Source organism: Symphalangus syndactylus, chromosome 10 (assembly GCF_028878055.3).
Source record: "Symphalangus syndactylus isolate Jambi chromosome 10, NHGRI_mSymSyn1-v2.1_pri, whole genome shotgun sequence".
NCBI lineage: Eukaryota > Metazoa > Chordata > Mammalia > Primates > Hylobatidae > Symphalangus > Symphalangus syndactylus.
In genome coordinates, this window is record NC_072432.2 from 29,658,762 (window position 1) to 29,666,094 (window position 7,333).

Sequence of the window (7,333 nt, forward strand, 5' to 3'; positions counted from 1 at the left end):
ATTAAAAAGTGATAGAATAATTCAGACCTCTAGCAAGGAACTTGGTTAATCACCATCCAGTGGGGATTGAGAAGGGAACAAGGAGTATACACAGAAACACACGCATAAAGACGTTTCTGGAACAGCAGCAGTAGCTGAAGCAGGGCATTCAGAGTCAGGAGACTTCTGCTTTGTCTATTCACGGATTGTATCACCCAAACCAAGTCATTTACCTGTCAGGTAAGAAATTATCTTTTGAGACAGGGTAGTTGCCCAGGCTGGAGTGCAGTGGCACTATCCTGGGTCACTGCAGCCTGGACCTCCCAAGCTGAAGCAATCCTCCCACCTCAGTCTCCTGAGTAGCTGGGATTGCAGGTGCACACCACTGCGCCTGGCTAATTTTTGTATTTTCTGTAAAGACAGGGTTTCACCATGTTGCCCAGGAGGCTGGTCTTGAACTCCTGGGCTCAGGCAATCTGTCTGCCTCAGCCTCCTAGTGCTGGGATTACAGGCGTGAGCCACTGCACCCGGCCAAGAAATCTTCTTTTAACCAATCATCTTCCTCTTACCATCAAGTTTATCATCACTTATGCCCATCCCCTGCATGTACTCAGGCAGGAGCACATGAGTGCACGCGCGCACGCACACACACACACACACACACACACAATCTCTAGCCCGGCACTGGCAAAAGGAAGTTGGAGAAAAGTGCGACATCGAAGATCTCTTAGTTACATGATGCTGCCATGAGAGGTTCATTCGGAAGCTAATAGACTAAACTGGAAGAAATTTGAATTTCAGGGTTGATTTTTCCCATTATCTCTCTATTGCCTTTCTAATAATTATTAAACTTTGTGATTTATTTTTATTTTATTTTATTTTTGAGATGGAGTCTCTCTTTGTTGCCCAGGCTGGAGTGCGGTGGCACGATCTCGGCTCACTGCAACCCGTGCCTCCCAGGTTCAAGGGATTCTCCTGCCTCAGCCTCCCAAGTAGCTGGGATTACAGGCACACACCACCATGCCTGGCTAACTTTTGTATTTTTAGTAGAGATGGGGGTTTCACCATGTTGGCCAGGCTGGTCTCATACTCCTGACCTCATGTGATCCACCTGCCTCAGCCTCCCAAAATGCTAGGATTACAGGCGTGAGCCACCGTGCCCAGACTGTGTTTTATTATTTTATTCCATAAAGAAAATAATTTTGCTACAGCTGTTTAATGATAGCTAAGGGGGAGGTTGAGAGGAAAATTAATTGTAAAAAGCTTCCTTCCTGAGTTCATCATAAAAATGCAGGGTCTTATTGTTAAACACTTTTTGCTCCTAAAACTATGCTTGTGACTCTGGATCCCGGTTGGATAATGCTGTGGCTGGTTGCCAGGAGCTGGTGAGGAGGAGATGGAAGAGAGGTCTCTGTGGTTTGCTTCTAGGGAGCAAGAGCATTTTGAGATAATCAGACCTTTCACAGATTGACACTCCTGTGAGCATATTTTGTTAGCATGCTCAGAGAGTGCCCGCCGCCTCTTATCAGAGTTGTTATTATGTTCAAGAGAGTGGGAGGAAGGAGAAAGCCTCATCCATGTGTTATGAGTTCTCCAACTAAAAAATAATTGAAAACTAAGGCTCTACTTTTCAACATACTCCACTATTCTTTATTACCTATAATTTAGGTTTTTATAACAAGGAAGGAAGATATAGAAAGAAATGACTCCTTCCTGAATACAACAGACATATCACTTGTGAGTGAGGTTTCAGGTAGCTACCTCATTTCCATGGTGTCAAAATCAAGGCTGTGTCAGTGTGGTCCTCTCGGACCCCAGACATGCAAATAATCCCAGGGCCACAACTGGACTCATCATGTCCCTTGTCCACGATTGAAATTCCACTCACCCTCAGCTAACAGTTCCACTCATCTGGACATGCACCAATCTTCATTCCTAAGGAGTCTGAGCCCTGGTGACCATGCGCTTCTTGGGCCAGGGCTGCTATATTTGTCCATTCACAGCTACGATTAGACAAGAGGCACCAAGGACACCAAAGTGTGTCCTCTGGGTTCCACACATGTCCTTCCTGCCCCTACTGTGGAACAGCAGCCCTACCTACCTGCTGATCATGGTCAATTAACCCTGCCAACACAGGGGCTCCTGCTACTCCCTAGACACAATGAGTCAAAGGTGCTCAGGTGTCAGTCCTAGCTTATAGTTTAACAATACCCTTGCTTTTTCCTTCGGCAAAAGTGCACCCCCTTATGAGACCAGGGCCTCCAACCCCCCCAGAGTTGCAGGGATGAAGAGAATAAAATTCTCCAATGAGTCACTGAAGGTAAGTGGGGCCACTGCCTGATTTTGCCTCTTGGATCCAGGATCGTATTGGAGACACAGTGACACGTGGAAATCCCTGATTCGGTGCAGCTACTGCATCCTGAAGGATGGCACCCCATGCTTGCAGACAATTGCCCCTGAGCTGGGGCCTCACCTGCACCTCCAGTAGTATACTCCAATTCTACCAACCTGGCTGCCTCTGGAGGGTGTGAGTGTAATACAACCAGCCAATCTCATGGGCACGGGCCCGCTCCTGCACGTCTTCACTATAGTATGGCTCTGCTCTTTGGACGATCTGATTTATGGGATTCTGTGCCTGTGCATCAGGCACTCTATTCCTGTGGGAACAAATCTCTGGCTCCTCCAGGATAAAAGGGGCCCAATAAAGTCAACTTGCCGCCAAGTGGCTGATTGGTTTCCTCAAGGAATAGTGTCATATTGGAGGCTCAGTGTTGTTCTCTGCTGTGAGTAGATTAGCTATGCCAGGGGCCAATAGTTAAATCTGTCTTGGTAAGTGGGAGTCTGTGCTGTTGATCCATGCATGGCCTCCATCTCTGCCACTGTGTCCACTTTGTTCATGAGTCCATTGTGCCTGTTGTGGGGTGGCTGGTGACAAAAACTGGCTAACGTCAACCAGTCAAGTCATTTTGCCTACTTGGTTGTTCAGTCCCTCTTCCGGGGTGGACACTTCTTAATGGACATTACATGTGATACAAAAATAACAAGTAGTATTTACTCCCTATACCCATTTATATGCCTCTATCCCGTATCTCCTTTGTCTCAGGTATTCTAGTACATTCAGAGTCCTGGCTAGCTAGCCAGGCCATTCACCACCACACATAACTCCATATATATATATGCACCTTACTCCTCCTTCCACACAAGGTGGATGACCAAGTGTGCTACTCAAAGTGCTGCCAATGGGAAGATTTTTCATTGCTGCTCTTTCAAGGCCACCACTGAGTGTGGCTAGAAAGCAGCCACCATCTATTTTACCAAAACGGCAGGACTCTGCATCTTCATAGGGTTTATCTCCCGCCCTCTCCAGCATGCTTGTTTTACCCAGGCCTCCAGTGTACTGGGTCATAGTGAGGAGCACCTCTTACTCCTCCTGCTGAGTCAGCATGGTGTCATCAGCATAATAGATCACTGTGATACTCTGCAGGATGCTCAGATAGTTTGAATCTGTTCAGATTAAGTCATGACATAGGGCAGGAGAATTAGCATAGCTCTAAGACAAAAGTGTAAAGAATGTTGTCCATTCCATAGGAATGCAAATTATTTCTGATTTTCTTTTACGATTAGCTTAAAAATAAGTATATTCCCCCCCATTTAACAGCCATTTATCATGTAGGTGAGGTCTTACTAATTTGCCCTGGCAACAATACTACGCCTGGCACTGCAGCTGTAATTGGGGCTACTGCTTGGCTGAGTTTGCAACAATATGCAGTCATTCTCCATAATTGTCATGTAGTCTCTGTGCCCTACTGGCTAATGGAGAGATGTGATGAGGAACAGAAACCACCACTCCTGCATCCTTTAGATTTTTAAGAGTGGCACTAGTCTCCCCCATCAACTCCCTAGAATGTGATGTTGTCTTTGATTTATCATCTTTGTTGGTGGGGGAACAGGAATGTGGAGAGGTAGCTTCGGGTGCTCCAACCTTGCCTACCCGACCATGATAGCTTTTATTCCACAGGCCAAGGACTTGGGGGTTAATCCAACTGCCAAGTACAGATGCTCCTCAACTTATGACGGTGTGACCTCCCGATAAACACATTGTAAGTTGAAAATATTCTAAGTCAAAAATGTACTTAATACACCTAACCTACTGAACATCATAGCTTAGTTCAGCCTCCCTTAAACATACTCAGAACACTTCCATTAGCCTGCAGCTGGGCACAGTCATCAGGCAGCACAACACACTGTAGATCTCACTTGTTTATCCTTGTGATGCCATGACTGTCTGGGAGCTGCAGCTCGTTGCCACTGCCCAGCATCACAAGAGAGTATCCTATGACATAGCACTAGCCCAGGAAAAGATCAAAATTCAAAATTTGAAGTACAATTTGTACTGAATGAGTATCGCTTTCACACCACCGTAAAATGAAAGAATTCCAAGCGAACAATGGTATGTTAGGGAGTGTCTGTACGTCCATCCCAATCATGCATTCAGGGGCTGCAGAAATGACACAGGTGGTCTTGATTAGTGAAGCCTTGAGGAGCAGTGAATTTTCCTGCTCACGTCCTCCAACAAGGCACGCATTCACTTAGACTAAGATGATAAGGCTCTCTTTGGGGCGGTACAGGCAAGCACATAAGCAGGCTTTAAACAGGGCACTTTGTGAAGAGGGTGGAGGGATATTTTTCAGGGAGAGCAAGAAAAAAAATATTCTCAATATCCAAGATAGGACGTCAAGCTGAAGTAGAGGCAAGGAAAATCCAGGATGCTCTCCAATTTTTCTGAAACAAAGAGTCTATGCCTTGATGGGTCTACATTTGGTTAGTTTTATTCAGAGGTACTTGATATATTATGGTACCATTGCAAATGGTATCCTTTTCAAAATTCCGTTTTCTGACTGTTCTTGGTATTTAGAAAGTAATTTTATGATTTTATTTTATTTTACTTATTTTGAGACAGAGTTTCACTCTTGTTGCCCGGGCTGGAGTGCAATGGCGTCATCTTGGCTCACTGCAATCTCCTCCTCCCGGGTTCAAGTGATTTTCTTGCCTCATCCTCCTGAGTAGCTGAGATTACAGGCACATGCCTCCACACCAGGCTAATTTTTGTATTTTTGGTAGAGACAGGGTTTCACCATGTTGGTCAGACTGTGAATGAGAAATGTTATCAAAGGATATGTGTATCTGTTTAAAGGATGATATGATTTCTTCTTTCTTCTGCACATGTGGTGACTATATTGATTTTCTCTTTCTTCCTTTTAAAGCACGTGATCTTTTTCTGACCGTCAATGCTTTCAGTCCTTTTTGAGGAATTCCTTTTCATTGTGCATTCTCTTAAAGTCACTTTACATTATCACCTTATTTTAATTGTTAATTTCCTTCACATCAGTAGCCATTTTACATTTTGTTATTTAAATTTTTCCTTCTCCAGGAAAATCCTTATAAATTTTTTTCTATACATTTTTCTCCAAGTTTTTATTCTAAAAAATTTCAAAGCTTCAGTGAAGTTTCACATCATATCCTTCACCTGAATTCACCAGTTGTTCATATTCTGCCCCACTTGCTTTACTATCTATGTACACACACATGTGCATGCATACACACACACACAGTTTGGGTTTTGGCTCAGCCATTGGAGCCATTTGAGATTTGTTTTTGGCTGAGCTATTTGAGATTTAGTTGCAGACATCAAGGCAATTTATCCCTAAATATTTCTCTTTGGGATCAGGTGTGATGACTCACACCTGTAATCCCAGCACTTTGGAAGGCGAAGGGGAGAGGATTGCTTGAGTCAGGAGTTCAAGGCCAGCCTGGGCAGCATAATGAGACCCTGTCTCTACAAAAAGAGACAGATAGGACAACATGGCAGAGGGGACAGCACAGGGGAGAGCACGGTCTTTGTCTCTCCCCAAAACAAGGAGTATTCCTCTTTGTCTCCCCTAAAAACAAGGGCATTCTCCTACAAATCAATGATCATATTTGGAACATTTAACATTAAGTTATATTATCTAATGTATAATTTATATTCAAATTTCCTAAATTGTGTCAATAATGTCCTTTGTAGCTTTTTTAAAAATTCGGAATCCTCTCTAGGATCCTGCATAGCATTTAGTTGGTGCTTCTGTTCATTCTCATTTAATCCAGAATATTTTTCTATCTTTTTTTCTTTCATCACATAGACATTTTTTAGGAGTCCAAGATAGTTGTTTTGAAAAATGCCAGTGTGAATTTAATTTTTCTCATGATTAAATTCAGATTAAACATTTTTGGCAGGAAAATTACATTAACGATGTACACAAATGGATTTTCAAATGCTAAACTAGCCTGAAATTAACCCACTTGGTCATGATGCATTATTACATATACATGTGGTATGCAAGGATTTTGTTTAGGATTTACACGTCTGTGCTCCTGAGTGAGATTAGCCTGAAAATTTTCTCTCTGATAATGTCCTTTTCAATTTTTAGTACCAGCGTTAGGCTGGCCTCAAAAAACAAATTCTACTTTTCTAGTCTCTGAAAGTATTTGTGAATATTAGCATTGTTTATTCTTTAGATTTTAGGTAGAATTTACTGAGTGGTCATTTGAGGCTGGTATTTTCTTTGTGAGAAGGTCTTAAATTATCGATTTAATTGATTTCTTACTGCATTTTGGTCAGAGAACATACTCTGCATGATATCATTCCTTTGAAATTTGTTGAAACTTATTTTATGACTCAGCATGTGGTCAATTTTGTTAAGTGTGTTATGTGTACTTAAAAAGAGTATGAATTCTGTGTTCTATGTGTGTCATTAAGTTTTTGATGATGTTCAAACCTTCTATATATCTTTATTGGAATATTTGTTTGCTTGTCTATAAGTTACAGAGAGATAGGTGTAAAAGTCTCTCATAATACACGTGACTTTTTTATTTCTCTGTAGTACCATCAATTTTTGCTTTATAAGATTCAGAGTATATTACTACATGCATACAAATGTATGATTATTAAATATTCCCAAAGAAGAGAGTTTTTACTCTTTTACTGCCAACTTTTCTATATCCATGAGTTTAGATAGGCATCTTTTTTTTTTTTTAGATGGAGTCTCGCTCTGTCACCAGGCTGGAGTGCAGTGGTGCTATCTCAGCTCACTGCAAACTCCGCCTCCCAGTTTCAAGCGATTATCCTGCCTCAGCCTCCTGAGTAGCTGGGATTTACAGGCACGCGCCACCAAGCCTGGCTAATTTCTGTATTTTTAGTAGAGACAGGGTTTCATCATGTTGGTCAGACTGGTCTTAAACTCCCGACCACGTGATCTGCCCGCCTCGGCCTCCCAAAGTGTTGGGATTACACGCTTGAGCCACCACACCTGGCCAG